An 18,984-nucleotide genomic window follows, 5' to 3' on the forward strand; every position below is an offset into this window, starting at 1 on the left:
AGTATAACTGGAAAACCTTTAGATGTCTAGTTTTTCTAATTTGCTGTGGGCTGAGCAGTGGCTGCCTGAAATTCAGTAGGAACCCAGTGGTGCTGGAAGGGCACTGTGCTGCTGGAGCCCACACGTTTGCTTCAGGCCTGCCCACAGAGTCAGTGTCTTACCAAGCTGTGACATCCTGGGTTGGAAAGCACTGCTGGATGGGACAACTTACACAAGGGTCATTAATGCTCACTTGAAGCTTCAGGAGGTACAGCCAAAATTTAGGTTTTATTGCTGGCTACCTGCCAAAGCTCTTCTCTTTTCCTAAATAAGCATTTGATATGAGGGTCAGCCAGGAGGGCCTTCGTCTGTGGCTGAGCCTCCACTCACGGCAATGACTTTGCCCACGATAACAACTGAAGAACTCATTTCCTTCCCATTTTCCTTTCATAATACAGAGAACTCATACACAGCACCAGTATCAGACCTGATGGAAACATGTCAGCAGCCCCTGGTTAAGGCATGAAGGCTTGGAACTGTGGAAATTGAGATTTGGGAACTGTGGTTTGGATGTGGGCCTCCGAGGCCGTGAGGGGAGCACGGCATGCTCAGTGCACCCTGCTCTGCTCCCTCCCTTGAGTGTGGAGCTATTTTCCAGCTAAACAAGCAGCATTATTCCAGGCACCCTCATGCAGGCATCAGGATGTGGTTTTGGGGTGCCAGCTGGCAGAAGGAGGGGTGTATGCCCCCAACCAGAGCTAGCAGGATTCGTGTTGTTCCCAGCCTGGAGCTGGGGTGCAAGTGGGTCACATTGTGGAGCTTGCTGGCTGTCTCCTTAAGCAGGGAAATGAGGAGAAATGCCGAGAGGCTCTTTTGTGCTGTACAGAAGGGTTGAAAAGATGTTGTGCTGCAGTGATTCAGTGGGGAAAGGATAAATCCCTCACATACACCTACGCACCACCACGAGAAAGAACTCCGTGGGCAGAGAAGGAGCAGAACATGAAATATGAATTTCCTCGAGCTGCTCGGGAGGGATGGCTTCCCAGAGCCCTTCCCCCGGTGGCTCTGGGCTCCCCCTGCCTGGCTGAGCCGGGATGAAGGCCGGCCCCGCAGAGCAGGCCGCAGGTGGGGCTGCTTGCCCTGCCCTTCACTGCACCTGCAGCCCCGGGCGAGGGCGAGGCCCCCTCACAAGTGTGGGGTTTTGGGCTGTGGCTCTCAGCCGAGAACAGGGCTCCAGCTGACTGGCCGTGCCTGGCTGAGCTGGCAGTGCTTCAGGGCTGAGGGGGATGCTGGAGGTGCTTCCCACTGTGGGAAAGCTTGGGAAGCCCTACCAAAACTTTGGGTCATCAGATGGTGTTCCAGACACCTGCTGACTCCAAAACCACCACTCAGCCTGAGTCCTCATGCTCCTGTCTTCCTGTTCTTTGGGTAAGTGTGCAACAAATACTGCTTTTGACCATTTAAAAAAATATTTGGAAGTCGTCAAATCATGTTTGTTTGAGGTGCACACTGCCTGCGATGGGTGCTGGTGAGGCAGGGGCCTTGTGGAGCCTGGGGCACATAGAGTCTCTGGAGGAGCCATGGCAGCAAAGGTAATCACTGCTGGTTTGGGCAGATTTAATTTACATTGCAAGAGGTTTTATTCAATTATATTTGCTTTCTTAAATATTTTATATTACTTCTCAGTAAATTTGAATTCTTCCTATGTCTATGGAGCGTATGGGGATGCAGTCAATTTCCTATTACCTTGGGGATTTCAGACAGCTTCATTCTCAAAGCTATTTAGAAAATTATTTAATCACCTTGGAAAATCCAAGCCAAAAAATCTTGTGTTTACTTATTACTCGGTTGTAAATTTGTGATGCAAAACGTAGCAGTACTGGGTTGTAACACTGCAGATAAGCCTCCATTGAAATCCAGTGCCAAAATTAAAAAAAAAAAAAACAACCCTAAAAGCCACACTAACTCTCTGCATGCAGTGACACTAATTTAGATGAATTTTTGCATCATAAGGTTGGGCAGGAATTTCCGAGGTTTCTGTGGAGCCGAGTAACCCGCAGATGCAGGGTAGCTGGCTGTGACACACTGAATTAGGATGTGACCATATTTACGCATTTTGAAACCCCGTAATGACTCATCCCCATGCCGTTAGAAGTCTGCTCTTCGTAAATGTGTGCTTGGCTGCTGTGAAGGGGCCATGTGAACGCCCACGGGACCTGGGGAAGGCAGCCCTTCCTCCCACCGCCTCCGGCGGGCAGGGAATGGAGGCAGGGATGCTGCTTGGCAGTGGGTGCCTGCCTGTGACCTCCGTTCTCCTCCCACTGGTCACCAAAATGGGATTTGCATGGACGCCAAGCCGCTACCAGAGGGAGCCCTTAGGTTCAGCATTGCCATAAGAAGAAGTGTGAGCTGGTCCCACCCTGAATACAGAAATATTGGGGGACACATTCTTGTGTTTGGCAGGGACCTGTGGAAGTCACCCATCTCTGTGCTTGGCACCACAGTTCATTGGACTTGAGACATGTATAAGAACGGCCTTATTTATAAAGGACAATATCCAGCTTTCCCCCCTCACTCTGGGTGTCTGGTGAACCAACTGCTGAGCCTGGCAAGGGGCACGGCCCCAGCCTGGGCTTGACGTGGGCTCCCACTGGTTTTGGTGGAGCGGTGTCAGCCCGACGCCCACACGGCAGCCTCAGGATCCGCCCTGCACTCATTCAGGAGCTGCAGCTTCTCCGCCACGCTCACACTGAGCTCAGAGCATCCCTCTCGTATCTCCCCTCCCTGGCTCCCTTCCAGCCTCTCCGTGTGCGCCTGGTTATTACTGTAGCATCCAGCATGTTTTACTTCATATTCATCTCCCTTGCACATACCGGCCCACTCATGTATTAGATCCGAATCCCTTTTTTTTTTGTTCCCTTTTTTTCCGGCTTGTTGCTCGACAGAGCGGTGAGGCACGACACGCCGCATGTTGTGACACATCCTGACAGGTCCCGGCGGCACGGCGTGCCGGGCTGGGAGCTGCCATCTCCCCGTGTCCTCTTTTCCCACTGGCCAGACCCGCTGCTTCCCAGCAGCAGCCGCCTCCAGGGAAGCAGAGGAGAGTGTTGGATGCTATGGGTGGTGATGGCACCCAAGGTGTCTTGGCTTTTAACGTGCCTCCTTGCCAAAGCAGGGGAAAGGCAAGGAGAAACACAGCCACTCGATATTCCCAAAGCCTTGCTTGCTCTCTTCTTGGATAATGTTTCATTCTCTCAGGTGGTGGTGGCTGTGTTAGCTGGAGGTGGCTCCATAGGGATGGTTGGGGCCGTGCTGGGTTCCCTGATGCACTGGCAGAAGTGAAGTGCCAGAAACAGTGTGAATACAGAGTTTTCCAATTATTTTGGTGTGTTAGGCCTGTGGCCAGTTTTGAAGGGCTTGTCACTGTGCTCCTGAGAAGGATCAGAAAAGCTTTTGAAGCTGGATAGGAACAAAGAGTTGTGAATGGGAAGGAGAATGGAGTGTATCTTGCCAAGGAGCTGCTGTGACTGCCTGGGGAAGGCAGCACGGGTGCATGGCTGCAGTGGGAGTGGGGAGGGGAACATTTTCTGAAATACTGCTTTTTGATTTGCTGATTTTCCTCCTCTGAAGTGACCTACTCAAAAGGCTAAAACTAATTCTTCTGGTTGGTGGAGTCTGGGTTTTATTTAAATCTGAGGAGGAAAATAGTCAAAATGATATTCAAAGTGGCCTTCTTAAAGTATGCATCCACTGCAGGAGATTCCTGATGTAGCTGTGTATGTTTTAATTATGAGATAGAGGAGAATTAATGTCAGTGCTTGAAACCAAGTTTACATCTCAACCTCACGCAAGCATCTTTCTCTTGGTGGCCAAAGCAATCCCCCGAGTGTTGGTGGACTGGGATCCCATCTTGCTGCCCAAAGTTTCCTTCCTTCAAATAGAGATGAGCTGGCCTGGAGAGCAGCAGACACTCTGCATATTGCTTTGTTGGCCCCCCACTTGTGGCAGCTGTTTCATTTCACCCTTTGCTGTGCCCAGCAGTGGCCAGACAGTGCTGGGTCTCAGGCTGGGCACTTGCTGAGGTGGATTTGTTTGTTCTCTATCCATTTCCACGCCTTTGGAGGCAGTGAAAGGATCAATGTGAACTCCACGCCAAGACAGAGCCAGTGAAGCAGGTGGCAAACTGGCATCGGGTGCAGGGAAGAAAAAATCCTTCAAACCCAACTGAAAGCCTTTTAATTAAAACAAAAGATTAGATCAACAAGGTATTACAACAGGTGGTTAAATCCTGCGGCTAAACAGTCCAGGCTTTGTTCTCCGAGTCTGATGCATGAAGAGAAACCTTCTACAGGGCAAACAAGGGATGCTGAATGCATGGCATTAAATGTTTATTAAGGTAACACAGCAGAACTGGCCCCTGCATTTCACAGGGAGAGAGCAGAGACATGCAAATACGCAGCTCACATCGAAGGGCGCTCTCCAATGGTGTCAAAAGTTTGCGTTCCCATGGGATGGCGAGAGGCTGATTTGGTTTGCTGCTTGCTGGGGCTGTGCTGGAGCTCCTGGCAGCCCTGTGCACCCAGGAGGGGGACACTGAGGGACTGGCACTGCCTGGGCTCCTTGTGTCCTGCCCCTGCCTGGCAGGGAGGCTGGCACAGCCATCGCTCCCCCACTCTACACCCTCTTTGTTGAATTAATGGGACGTGTTTTGCTCCTCATGGGCTGTGGTATTTGCAAAGCACTTTGGTGTGTGCATTGTTAGGGGTTCTGGGCAGTTCTGCAGCCATGCTGGGGAAGGGGCTGGATGTGTCACCTGCTGCTGACCCTGCTCCCAACCCCATGAGGTGCAACTGAAGGGCCTGCCAGAGGTGCCTTGGTCTTTGTAGATGAGCTACATCTCAACTTTCAGAGCCATTGCACCTTATTTCAGTCTCCTGATCTCACACACCTAAACCTCAGGATGTGCACCTGATGGAATGAGTTCAGAGGAGAGCCACAAATGTGGTCAAAGGGCTGGGCCACCTCTCCAATGAAGATGGGCTGAGCTAGTTCAGCCTGGAAAAGAAGAGGAGGCTTTGAGGAGCCTTACAGCAGCCTTTCAATACCTAAAGAGGGGCCACAAGAGAGCTAAAGAGAGCTGTTGGCAAGGACAGGTAGTGACAGGACAAAGGGTAACGGCTTCAAGCTGACAGAGGACAGGTTTAGATTAGTTATTAGGAAGGAACTGTTCCCCATGAGGCTCTGGCACAGGCTGCCCAGAGAAGCTGAGAGTGTCCCATCCCTGGAAGTGTTCAAGGCTGTGCAGGGGATGAGGCCAATGCAATGGGGATGTGCCCTCACTGCAGCTGAGCACTGCACTGAAGACAAGGACTTGGGGAAACAGGTGAGTGTTCTGCCTGCTCTCACAAACACAAATGATACCAGGGAAAGGAAGCCCTATTCAGAATTGTTCGAATTCTCCTTTCAATTGAGGCTGGAGGGAAAAAGAAAAAATGGAAAGAAGAGACCCACCACTGTACTGTTTGGTTGCTTTGCTCTAGTCCGCATTCAACAGAATCTGGGGAAATTACTATCTTCCTGAAAGACAACCTTTAACCAGAAAAAAAGTCCAACCTAAAATCCTCACTGAAGTGCTCCAAAGGGAGGAGGAATTGGATTACCTATGGCTGTGCACTGGGAGAACCAACGCCAAGCTATCATCTGGTGCTTTTAGAACATAGCAGGGACACCATTTCCGGAGGCAGGTGAGTGTGGCAGGTCCCAGAGCAGTGATGCAGCTCTCCCACAGAGTGGGCACTGCAGGCACAGGCCCAGCTCCAGCGTCACTGCCAGCGCAGGATCCCTGGGAAGCGGCGCTGTTCCGCGCCTCGGCACCGCCTGCTATTTTCTGCAGAATGAGGAAAACGCTCTTGCCTGACCCAGGGGCTCCTTCCCCCTGGGAGAGCACAGATGGTCTCCTGGTGAAGGTGTGGGCCTGGAAATTGGGAGCTCTGGATGCCTTTCCCGGCTACATCAGAAACTTGCTATGTGGCACCACCTACTTCTACGCCCACGTTTCCTCCTACTCCTTCTCTCTCGCTCGCCGCTTTTTCCAGACCTTTCACCTCGCTGCTCGAATGTGTTTTTCCTTTTGCAGAGTGCTTTTCTCAGACTCCAGAGCCTCCTGGAGTGCTGTCACCAGTACCTGGACCAGACACCCACTCCTGCCCAGGCTGCTTCTGCCTCTTCACCCTTCCCATCAATCTCTCCCTTCCCTTGTAGTGCTGCTGCTGTTTGGTGTCTCCTCCTGACACTGCTCATGGCCAGAATTCTCCTTGCTCCTCTCTGGGAGTGTTGTTCTCAGTCTCCCGCAGGCAGAGTGCTCAGAGGCAGAGCTGAGGTGGGTTCTGGGGGCAGAGGCAGCAGCAGGCAGGCTGTAGCCCCTGCTCGGGCAAGCCTGCTGGCAGGAGTGCTGGGAAATCGATGGATGTGACTCACAGCCTGACTCAGCCCATGGGTTTTCTGCTCTGGACTGAATGAAACCCTCAGAGCCGGGACCTGCTCGTTCTCTTGGTTGCGTTTGTCCTGAGGCTCTGCATTTTGCTGTAATTTGTTGCTTCAAGGTAATGCTCCCCATTTTTGGCTGGAAGCGTGTGCTTCATGGAGCAGGCACTGCCTAGCTAATAAGCCTGGGACAGGTTTTTTCTTCCTTAACGATGACCTGTGTGACTGTGCATCCCCTCCCCAAGGGCTCTTTGCAAAGGCTTTTCTTTCTGTGCTCCATCCAAGCTGGCTGTGAACATCAATTGATATTGAGTGACTAATCACAACATGCCAGTTATTTATTGTGCCTAAAAAAGATCAGATGTGCACTCCTAAGTCAAGTCAAAACATCTGCAGGATTTCTAAAGCCAGATCTACTCTGTGCTGCCAGGCATGTGCTGCTGTTCCTGGTCACCCAAGGGCTGGATCAAGGTGGTGAGCCATGGCCAGCAGTGCCAAACCCCTCAGCAGCATCCTCAGCAGCCGCTGTTACAGCTCACTGCTGAGAGCGAGCACCAGGGACAGTGTGGGGCTCACTTGGAGGCACAGCCCTGTTTCTCTGGTGCTCCCACTCGGGATGAGATTTGGGATGAGACTCAGGCTTGCTCCAACCCGTGTTGATGCAGCTTGTGCCCCTTGGAGAGCTCTGTTCCAGCAGTCCCATCCCTCAAAGTCCCCCCTTGGTCAGATTTTACCTTGGGCACACACAGCAGTGGCTCTGTGACTTCAAATCCCAGCAGGAGCCTCCCCTTGATGGAATGAGAGTGGATCTGTTGGGGCAGGAACCCGGGTAATTAATTGGGTATTTTAGTGGTGGAGTATGGGAACGCAGTGGATGCTCCAGTCCTGGTCTCCAGCCAGGAGTTTGGTGGGCAGACTCATGAAGGAGCAAGCACAATGTCATCTGGATCCAAACGTCCAGGGAGTCTGAGAACACCCGTGGTCCACTCCAAAGAGGAGTGTGCTTAGGAGTGGAGACCAGAGGCATTTCCTCCCTTCAAAACACCAGGGTGAGGAAAACTGGCTCACCTAGTCTGCAGAGAAAAGCTGGGAATGAGGGAAAGAAGCAATGCCAGCAGGATAAGGGGATGCCAGGATATAACCCTCGAACCTACAGTTCACAGCTTTCATTTTTCTGGAGATGTCCCAAAGGTGGGACAAGCCTGGGGGTGCTGGGAGTGAGGTCTGAAGCTGGTGGCATCCCCACACACTGCAGAAGGGCAGGGAGAGAGGAGCAGCTTGGGAATGTGTGGCAAAGCAAAAGGTGAACCACAGGACTGGGTGAAAATATCTCTACTTTTCATAACCCAGCAATCCATCTTGCATGTAAATGAGGAGTCTGGAGTGTTCCCACCACCATCAGCAGGATTTCTATCTGCCTGCAAGAAAGGCAGCTGGGTAGGAACCTTGTGTTACTGAATAATCTTGCAAGGGGAGAAAATACAAGAACTAATTAAATTAAGTCTTATTTAATACTTGGCTCAGGGATAGGATAGTAATAAAAGAAGAGAAACTGTTTCCTTGTTGTAATATGGTGGAGCATTAATTAAGGGAAAAAAAGGCCCCAAATGGTTGTGATGCCAAGCTGCATTAACATCCAGCTGTTGTGCTCTGCATCTGCTGGAGTGCCGAGGCAGTCCTTTAAAATATGAGGCTTTGGGTTTGCAAATAAATAAAAGCAATGATCAAGGCTGAGGGACAGCAAATCAAAGGGAAAGCAGAGGGGCAGGAGACAGAGTTTATTACGGACCACCAGAGGAGAACACAAACCCCTGGTCCTTCAGACCTCTCCTGCTGCCACTGCAGCCTCCAGCAAGGCTTCTGCTCAGTGGAACTGATGGGCTTTTCCTTCCCCTACTCAGCAAAAGAGGTGGCCACTAGCTGATGAGAAAAACATCCCTAAACCTGCAATCTTTTCATCTAGAAATTGAGGATTCAGAAATGTCTTTCTACCTTTTAAAAACCTTATACAATTAACGCACAAATATTTTTATCAAAGTATTTTGACAATTTGTTTTGCTATTTTAATTTATAAATGTATTGTAAATCTGAAGAAGAATCTTAGGTTCTCTAGGACCTTCTTGATGAGACAGAAATATGCCTTTGAAATATTTTGGATTTACTAAATCTGATATTTCTTTTTGTCCTTGGAGATCAGCTGGTGCAGAAAGAATTCAGCAAACTTCTGTGATAATACATCACATACTAACCAAATCAGGCTTCAGCAGACATTATGTGAAGCTGGTGTTTTATAAACCCAACATATGACAGAGAGATAAAGTTCAGGATTGGATTTCAGGATTCTTATAAAATGCCCCAAAGAAAATAATCTGTAGCTGCTGAATTAGAACAAACCCAAATATTTTCAGTTTTTCATAAACTGGAATTTGGGAAAATCTTTTTCTAATTATTATTATTTAAATTTTTTTTTTTTTTTAAATTTTAGAATGCTTGAGGAAAATCTGGTTAGTGTGTGCGGATGTTTTGCCATTCCAACTTCTGTGTCATCCCTGTAAAGGGAGTGCACAGGGATGCCTTACAATTACCTACACATCATAGTATGATGTAAGAGCTTCAGCTATTTTTATTTTTAATTTTTTAATTAAGAGTGGTTTGGCTAGATACTGATTAATCTCCCTTGCCTTTGTTTCTAGATCAAAGTGCCTCATGTTCATGTTGTAACGAAACGGTTTGACGACTTCACTGGGGCACAAACAGGAGCCACTTTGATCTAGAACAAAGAAAAGATGTCTTGAACAGCACCAGATAACAGCTGCTCTTTGTGATTGCAATGGCAAGTAAAAGGAGAATATTTCAACTATTATTCCTGTCATAATATGACATGATAGAGGAACTACTTCTGACATGTAATTTAATAGGTAAAAATAATATTATTAGAATGAAACTCCATAAAATAAGATTTTTTTTTTAATGGAGGAGCCTTCATTTATAAAGTGGCAGCTTTCATCAGTATGCATGTTTCACGAACAGCTGAATTCTGTTGTGAGTGCCTTTGTGACAGAAAATACTTAGTTTGACCAAAAATGAAGGAACAGCTGTCGTTAGTTTGGGGTCCTCACTGCACAGCCCCTTGGGATGCAGAGATGCCCTGGCAGATGTGCCCTGTACCAGGGGACAGGTCAAGAGCTTTGCCCTGCTGGGACTAGGAGGGGGATGCTGGCCACCACTGAAACGTGGGGAAGCTGCAGGATTTCTTCCAAAAAGAAGGGTTTTCTTTGCTCAGGCGTTTTCCAGAGCTGCATGTAAACAGGCCCTGTGGTCTCAGGATGTGACTTTGTGACCTCACCTTGTGGCTCTGACTAATGTCTCTCCCTGGGACACAGAGAACTGCTGTGGGAGGGGAGGTTTCCTCAGCCCACCACAGCTAGGGTCTCGCTGTCCTCACTCCAAAATCAAAGAACTCTGCCTCGCTGCCAGCCGTGGTGTCGTGTGGCCATGACCCATTAAACACCCCCGTGTTCCCTGGCAGGTGCCAGGGCAGGCAGGGACCCAGTACAGCCCTTCCCCATGTCCCTGCAGCCTGGCCACCAGCACACCTGGAGGCACAGCCAGGTACAGAGAGGTTTCCTGGGATTTGGGGCTAGGAGGCCCAGTCTGCTCCCAGGGCAGCAGGCAAAGTTTGCTGGAACTTCAGGAGCTGTCAGCAGGGCTGCTGGCCAGCCCTAGCCACAGGTGCTGCAGTGAGGAGCAGCAAACAAAACCCAAAACTATTTAGTGTGTGTAAATTGTCTCCTGAAACAGGCGTTTGGCAACCCTAATGGTTTTCTGCATGCCGGGGTGTATCCAGGCACTAAAATAAGTCAGGATGTAGGAGGGATGGGAGGTGGGAGATAGGGAAGACTCTTTTTATATTACTCCCCTTGCTATATTAAGAGGCACTGTTCCCTTTCCTGGCTTGAGAAAAAGCTCTCCCTTGCCTTGCAGTCTGTCTCCCATCCTGCTTTAACTGCTCGCAGAGCAGGATTTAGAGATCCTTGTTCCTGGCCCCACCACCTGCATCCCTGTGACCTGCAGGGATGTGAGGAGGCCCTGGCCAAGCCTGGCTGCAAGGGTGAGGCTGTGGCAGTGCTGTTAGCTGACACCAGGCTGCAGGGGTTGCCAGTGTCCTGAGAGAATACAGGTAACTGAGCATTAGAGGGAGGTCCTGCTCTTCCCAGAGAAGGGTGGGCTGGCCAAGGGGATTGCTTCTTGCTTCTCTCCTTATTTTTTTTCCCTCCTCTTTTCCCCCCACCCAAGGCTCGCAGCTGGGTGTTGCTGGGGGTGAGGCTGACAGGGGGTGGATGTGCATGTTTTAAATCATGGCACTGAGCCCAGAGCTTTTTGCATGGGTGGTGCCTTAGTATTGTAGAAATCCAGGGAAATAAATAACTAATCACTGACTCTGACAAAGTCTCTGCTCATGGCTGGCTACTACTACAGGTGAACTTCATCCCTCAACAGTGACAATTTACAAGCGCTGCAGGCGCTCTGTAACTCCTGGCCTTGGAAAAGAATCAATGAGGTGTTTAACCAGTGACCTCCCCGTAGCTCTGGAGTTGCACCCACTCTGCTGACAGGACTCTTGCCTCGCTGGCAGCCCGGCACTGCTGGAAGCCGACAGCAGTGAGGAGGAACTGAGAGCAGGCTGTTTTCTTCCCGGCGTCAGTGGGAGTAGGGAGTGGGCGATGCTGCTCCCCCGCTTGTCACAGCTGTTGTTTTCCGCCTGAGCGAGGGGAAGGGATGCAGGCACGGAGAAAGCTGGATCCCAGTGAACTGCTGTGCCCCAAGCTCCTTCCAAAGGCCAAACCCATCCCAATCCATCCCAGTGCTCAGAGCAGTAATTAATGGGTGTTACAGAGCCCCCGAACAGAGGAGCTCAGGTGAAAAGCAAAGCAGAAACACGGATAGCCCCAGGTGCCCTTGCAGCGCCTGGCAGGTTTGGCATGGCTGGCTGGGAACCGTGGGCTCCTGGCCACAAAGAGGATGGGAGCAGAGGCTGTGCCTGAGGTCAGGGAATGCTGGATAACACCCCGAGCTGTTTCTCTGAATGTAAAGATTTATTGTTTTTCCATAAGCCTAACTACCAGGTTGCAGTGGAGGTGACTGTAGCTTTTAGTTCACCAGGGTTTCGGATGAAAAGCAAGTCAGGGGAGTGATCCCACAGGGACATGTGTGGATTTATTCACCCTGCTTATTGATGTTTGTGGGCTACAGCCTGAGCAGAGCAGCTGAAATTACACTCTTTGTGTAGATATCGCTATTAACATCTACCCTTAATGACAGTGTCATCATTCCTACACTAATTACTCCAACAGACAAAATGCAGAGGGGGGGTCCCTGCAGTCAGAGCATCCTGCTCCCTCCTCCTCCTCACTGCTTGGTGTGTGAGCCAGCTGCTGTGGCAGAGCCACATCCCCCAAATGCTCTCCTTTTCTTCAGCAGTGCAAAGGGAGTAAAACGTGAGGTTTTTACACCTTTCAGAGTGCTCCATGGTTCATCCTCATACTGGGATGCAGTGGAAACAACCCTTGCCTCTGTATTTCTGGCACGTGTAGGGATGTTGTGCTGATGACTGGGCTGTGAGGAGGAGGAGGAGGGAGCAGGATGCTCTGACTGCTACCCACAGGAGTGACAGCTCTTTGCTGGGGCACACCCAGTCCCTGTAAAACGCTGGCAGCTTCCAGGAGTGTAGGAAAGACATTAAGGAGCATATATCAAAACTCAGTAATGACAAATTAACAAATTCCTCCGTGGTGTCTAGAGATTTCCCCCCGTGCTCTCATCATGTAAATGCCGATTGACTCAGGAAAACCCAATGCATATTTTAAAGCCTTATATGCCATTGTAATAACTTTGAGTACCAATTCCAGAAATTATCCACTCCCATTGCTGGAACAACACCCCACCAATTTTCCACAGTAAGCACTGTGTTTGCCTTGTGCTTTGTATCAGATCAAGGTGTCCTATAGAGCCTGCAATACCAGGAGACAACTAATACAGTGTTTTTCAACAGGAATGTTTCTAGGGGTAGAAAATAAGCCATTTGTTAGCCATTACATCTATGTAAGTGTCATCCTGAATTTTATTTCCTTTTTTCCTTCCTTCTTTCCTCACTCTGTCACTTTTTCTCAAGCTCTCTAGAAACAGCTCCTGGTGCTAAACGGAGCCCCAGTCTGACAGTGTGACTATTGAGTACATCCAAGATTTCTTCCTGCAATATCAGGTGTGCTTTGAGGATTAGACAGCAGAGCCCTCACCAGATGCCTTTGCTATCAAGCTTCATGAAATCTGCTCTGACAGGGGCAGGCGATCCCCGCTCAGAGCCTGCTGACAGGGCTGTCTGCCTTGTGATGCTCAGCTTTATTTTTGGAGCGCTCAGTGTCTTCAATGTGTTAGGTTCTGAGATGCCATTTTGCTTTCTCCAAAAATAAATTCACAGTCTTTGTATTTGAGGGCAAAAATGCCAAGATTGTATTTTTCTTTCCATTGTTTAAGAGAAGACAGAACAATTATCTTCTAAAGTTACCTTTTTAGGTATTTCAAAGAAGGAAGAAAAGGCATGAGGTCCTTTTTGCTCTGCAGATCACCTTGAATTCCCAAGTGCCATTCCCACACCACCCTCTTGGTCCTTGATGAAAGAAACCAAAATACAGTGACTTTTTACTGCTTGGTTTTTTTGGTTTTTTTTTTTTGGTTTTTTTTTTTTTTGTTTTTTTTTTGTTTGTTTGTTTGTTTTTTTGTTTTGTTTTTTTTTTTTTTTGTTTTGTTTTGTTTTTTTTTTACACTTTGCTCCCCATCTGAAATCAAAGTGTTCCTAGTGCAGCTGGGAGAGGGGCAGCAGCTGACCCCTGTTCCCCAGGGACTGTGCTGTTACATTTCCTCTGGGGAGGATGGGATGCAACCTGTCACTCCTTGGGCTCCCCACTCAGAGTCTTTACTAAAATTTCTCTTCTAAAAAGAAGGCAGAAAGCATATTTAAGCAGATACTACATTTTTACTTGTTTTCTTTTTTGCTGTGCTGAGGACTTCCCTTGGAAAGGATGGAGAAGGGAGGATGTAAGAGGATGGATGTTACCACAGTGCCTTAGTCTTTGGTGATATTAAAAAGCCTCCCTTGTGGTCACTGGAAGTTGGTAGCAGAAGGTAAAGGTGGGGGACACTGGCTTTTGCTTTGCTGTTTGCATGAAATTTGTCTGTGCTGATCTTCAGGTCAGCAGGACATCAGCACTCCTGTAATGCCAACTCAGGCTCTGTTCATGGCAGAGGGGCTCCCAAAAAAGGGATTTGTTCTCCTGTCCAAGCTGAAAAATCATTTAATTTATTGTGGGCACAGCTGGGTTGTGAATCAGATCAACAGGAGATGTTATGGGTTTCCTTGCTGTTGTAGGTATGTGGTTGTAGGCACACACAGTTTGTGGTGGTTGGGAGTGGGGCTGGCCCAGCCTCATCCCCAATGGGCACAGCTGTGAGCAGCACTGACAGCAACGAGCCATGGAGTGCCCAGGGGCACTGACCAACACCACAGGGAACAGAGGGCACACAGGTGCCATGCATCAACAGGAGGGGATAAAAGGTTGGGCTAAACAACAAGAAGAGCAGATGCTTGAAGCCTTCTGAAGTGGTAGGCTGCTACTCTGTACATCGTGGCTGGCTCAACTGTGACATTTGCTGCACCAGGTGGGAAATAAAAAGGTATGTGGCACTTAGGGACATGGTTTCATGGTGGATGTGGCAGTGTTAGGTTTATGGTTGGACTCAGTGACTGCAAGTCTTTTTCAATCTAATTGATTCTGTAATTCCAAGGTAAATAAAAATGAACATTTAGATATCAAATATGTTGTTAATATCCCAAATGGTGTACACTGCCAGTGGGATTTGACCTAAAGGACTGACTCTCAGTGTGGCTGTACACAGACGGATTTGAGGTGTTTAACTTGGGAGTGTTTGATCAGGCTTGCTCTAATCAGGTTTACCAGACTTGGCCTTTCTTTTCCCTTCATTTGTTTAGCTATGGGCCGAATTGATTTTTAATTAAATAGACTAGAACCACATACCAAGTGAAATTGACCATTTTCTCAAGCTAAATAAATGTTTGAAAAAGGGTTTAGGCTGCTTAAAGAGTCAGCGGCGGGGGAGGTGCTGGTGCTGGGGGGACAGCCACAAGCCCCATCGCCGTGCCAGGTGTCCGTGGGCTGCCTCCCCTCCACAGCGCGCTGCCGCGGCTCTCGGGGCCCGGGGCTCCCCGCCGAGCGCGGCTTTGCTGCTCGGGATGGCTGCGGCTCCCGCTGCGAGCGGAGCCAGCAGCGCCCGCGCCTTGGCATCCCCGCTGCGAGCGGCTCCCCTGGCGCGGCTCCTGCGCGCTGCACCAGCGTCACTCCCTCCCTGACACGCTGCTCCCTCCCCGCGCCCGAGCGAGAGAACAAATGTTCCCCCACTCAGGCACAGCCAAGGGGCTTTCGGCAGCTCTCAACAGAGAGGGAGGGCTGCTGGGGAGAGCGGCTCGGTGCCAAGATGCTGCAGAGAGGCGAGGCTGAAAATCCGTGCTCAAAGGCCGCTGAGGTGTGAGCCTCCACCAATGGGACAATAAATATCCCATGCCCCACCAGTGTGCCCTTTGATCACAGATAAAATTTGCAATGAAAAAATATTTAAACCAAAAAAAACCTGAGCGTTGTGCAAGGCCCTGGGAAGGGCCTGAATTGGAGCGTTCACCCTGGCTTGCTCCAAACCTCTGCTCCTACAGGCAAACACCCACCTCTGCGCCTGCCCACACACATGGCTGTCGTGTTCCTCCCACCCCCTGCACCCCAGGATGCAGCAGATGATTAATGCCAGAAGAGTAGGCATGCAAGTAGTATTTGTCTTGATCCTAAATAAATAAGACACGTATGGAAATAACTGAATAAACAACAATATTTTAACTGCGGCTCCTCTGGGGTGTATCATTTAGGGCTGGTGTGTTAGGAATAATAGGGGAAATCAGGCAGTTTCCATTTGGTTTTGTGATTCATTTTGATTTTGCTTATATATTGCATATCCTTTATGGACTGGAAGACAGAAATTCTCCCTCTAGTGACTTGCTTGCCTTGCTGCTTCCCACTCAGAAGTGCTGCAAGGGTCGGCAAGGGCTGAGTGCCACTTTCTGAGCATGATGCTCAGTGATGCTGATGGCCATCAACACCCTAAAAATATTTGAGACTGCTGAGACTTCAGTTACCATATAATATCTATTTTCTTAAAATGCTGGGTATCACAGGTTGCCACTCTGGCTATTCAAAAAATGTTATTCATCTTCCAGTGAACGTGTTGAAAATTTGGGTTTGGCCCAAGGCAGTATTTTTCAGGCTGGTGAAATGTGCTGTTTTCCCAGACTTGCATGCATCATTCCCATCGAGCATAAAAAAAGCACAGGGAAAGTGCAGTGCAATTCAAATCAAATCACACAATGTTTTTTCTACCCCTTTCTCTCCCTCCTCCCCCAGTTCTCTTGAAAACAAACAAAAACAAAATGAAAGAAAATGAACAAAAACAACCAGGGGAAAAAAGGGAGAAAGGGTTGTTCAGTACTGAAGTACTACATCGTTGTAGGTTTTCCAGAAAAAAAACACCCAGGGAGTGTTAGCCCTTGCTGTGCTCCCTGGATCACTTGGGCTATTTTTGGCACTTTTTGAGGTGTCCAGGAATTGAGTTCAGCCACATTTTGCAGTAAGGGTTGGTCCAGCCTCCTGATGTTGCTGTTATTCTTGTAAAAAATTACCACATTGAGATTCATGCTTCCCTAGTTCAAGATGTTCCAATTAATGAGCAGCCCCCCTCCAGGCCGGCAGAGCGCTCCCTTGCCACACCCTGCAGTGCTCTCCAGGAGGAATTGCTGGAAGATAAAGCACTCAGCGCTCCCAGGGAGAGCTGGGACCAGCTGTGCCCGGTGTAGGGGGGGCTCATCTCCACAGACTTGGTTTAAATAAACCTGTAGCTCCCAGAGCTCCTTTGCAGCTGGGCTGTGTTTTGCAGGGGGAGATGGATGGCCACAGGTTCCCCCCTCTCCCCTGGTGCCAGGCATGATGGCAGTGCTGAGACCCATTAGGAGGATGGATGGGGAATATAAAAGGGTGAGCCCAAACATCAGCCACTGGGAAGCTTTGAAGATTTGGCTTTCTGTTCCTCATCTGCTGTGCAGAAGGGAGTTAATTGGTTTTGTACCCAGGGAGCAAAGGGAAGCAATTTGGCCCTGGGTTTCCCATCTCTAATTGCATTCCTGCAGTCTCTTCTTGCAGGGAGGTGACAGAAGCTTTGCCACAGACTTCAGGAAGCTCAGGTGTAGGCTTCAATTTTCACATCTTTATTTTTTTTCTTAATATTTAGCATTTTAGGCATGTCTGGGAATTATCCTTGTGACAACTCCATGAAACCCATCTGGCTTCTCTTTTTTCTTTTCTTTTTTTGTTTTAATTGTGCTTCAAATGCATCTGTGCAAACCTAAATAAGCCCTTAGTGATCTACACCCTCTAAAGTGTGAATTCCGTGTCCTTAGAGCTTGTTATCAAGGAGTGCAAATCCACTGAGCAGGGCGTTTGCAAGGGGCCCTCCTGTCCTTGATAATTCAGGTGGTGTTTGCGCAGATAAATCAGGGCACCAAAGCGTTTATTTGCTTTTAGTGACAGGCACCATCTGCTCCTTGCCTGTGAAGCACTCAGGAAGGAATGCTGCCTGCCTGCTGTGCGCAGGGAGGCTGTGGCATGGGGATGATGCTGGTGCCTGCAGCAGCAGGGCGTGAGGAAGGTACGTTTTCAAGGTTGAGTGCTGCCTGTGAGAGGGGAGGGGTAGCTCAGCTGCAGGCTGGCACGGCCCGGCCAACAGCCTCCGGGTGGGAATGAGCACCTCTGGCTGTCCACCCTCAGCCATGGCAGCATCCTCCACAAACCACATAACGGCTGGGAGGGATGGCAGGCTCAGGAATGCTCCCCATGGCCTTTGTGGATCCACCCACAAGTGCTGCATTGATCACCAGGAGACAACACCCGCTAGGAAAGAGTTTGGGTACCCCTGGGGCACATATTGGGATAACGAGGGACCACAAATCTGCCAGACAGTAGGCGTGAAGCCTTGGTGGTAGCCTGGGTGTCATTAGTGCCTTCCCCTGTGACAGGAGCCAAACTGCACTGCCCTGAGGTGTCCAGGACAGATCATGGCCTGTGCCTTCGTTAAGGTGCTGCCAGTGGCAGGCTGGCTCCTGCCAAAGTGCACTTGGAGCTTTGGCACCACCGTGCTGCCATCTGCAAAGTGAGGAGAGGGTCATAAACTGGGGAAGGTGGGAAAAGACTGAAGAGATTTGGTGGAAAGGGGTTCTGAGCATCACTGTGGCCTTGTATCCCAGAACAATGCTGTCCCCACTACCTAAGCACATGTATATAATTTTTTAAAGTCCAATGAGATTTTTTAATATAAAACAATTGCTCTTCATTTTGGATAAGTAAGCAGTTCCCTCCTGGAAGAAGTTCCCAGGAGTTTTGTGCTCTCGCACGCCTGTGCTCTTCAGCGGGGTCAGCCCTCTGTGCGAGCCAAATTCATGCAAAACACCATACATGCAGGCTCTAGTCTACTGGGTTTAGATCAGAGACGGATCAGATGACTCACAGGAATCTATGGAAATAGATCAAAGTAGCAGCACACATTTGAAGGGAGCGTTCGGCGGGGAGCGGGGCTCTTGGAGCGCGCCTCGGAGCATGAGTCACAGCGTGGGCCGGCGTGGGTGGCGGCGTGGGCGGCCGCAGCTGTGGGTGTCGGGCCGAGACAGACGCACAGAGATGGCTGCAATTAAGTAGTTAGTGAAATGACTGGAATAGTAAAATGAATTTAAAGGCGCAGGTTGCGAGAGCGGCATTTCCCGGAGAGCTGCTCGGGGGCCAGCGGGCGTTTCCCGCTGGATGCCGTGCTCCTGGAGCCAGTTATCCCTGCTGGTGAGGGAGGTGACTCCAGCAGCTGCTGGTTGGAACATGGGCCGGTTTCCAGGTGCCCTGCGCACCTCCATGGTGAATCCGTGCCTGGAGCTGCAGGCGCTGACCTGCAGAGGGAAGGAGAGCTGAGGCGAGGAAGGAATGCCAAGCAGAGACAGCAAGGGAACAAGGAGAGGAGAACAGATCTACATTTACTGGGAATAGTTGCAAAACGCCCACGCACTTCTGTGGGACTAGGATCATGCCCAGAGCTCACAGAAAAGCTTGAGTTGGTGGGATTTTTTTTTTCTTTATGTTGCCCATCACTATCACTTCTAGGGACTGGTGCTAGATCCCAGTTGTGATGTGACCCCAATACTCCAGCCCAGAAAGATCTTGAGTGCTACTGCTGCCTTTGCAGTCAACGCAAATCCTTTGCAACCAAGAGCCTCCAAGGGATGTGGGTTTGGCTCCTTTGCTGTTTGTCTCAGTGCCCCTGCAATGGGAGCAGCATCCAAATTCCGCTGTCTGGCTGACTCCATCCCATGGG

Source organism: Melospiza georgiana, chromosome 7, assembly GCF_028018845.1.
Source record: "Melospiza georgiana isolate bMelGeo1 chromosome 7, bMelGeo1.pri, whole genome shotgun sequence".
Classification (NCBI taxonomy): Eukaryota; Metazoa; Chordata; class Aves; order Passeriformes; family Passerellidae; genus Melospiza; species Melospiza georgiana.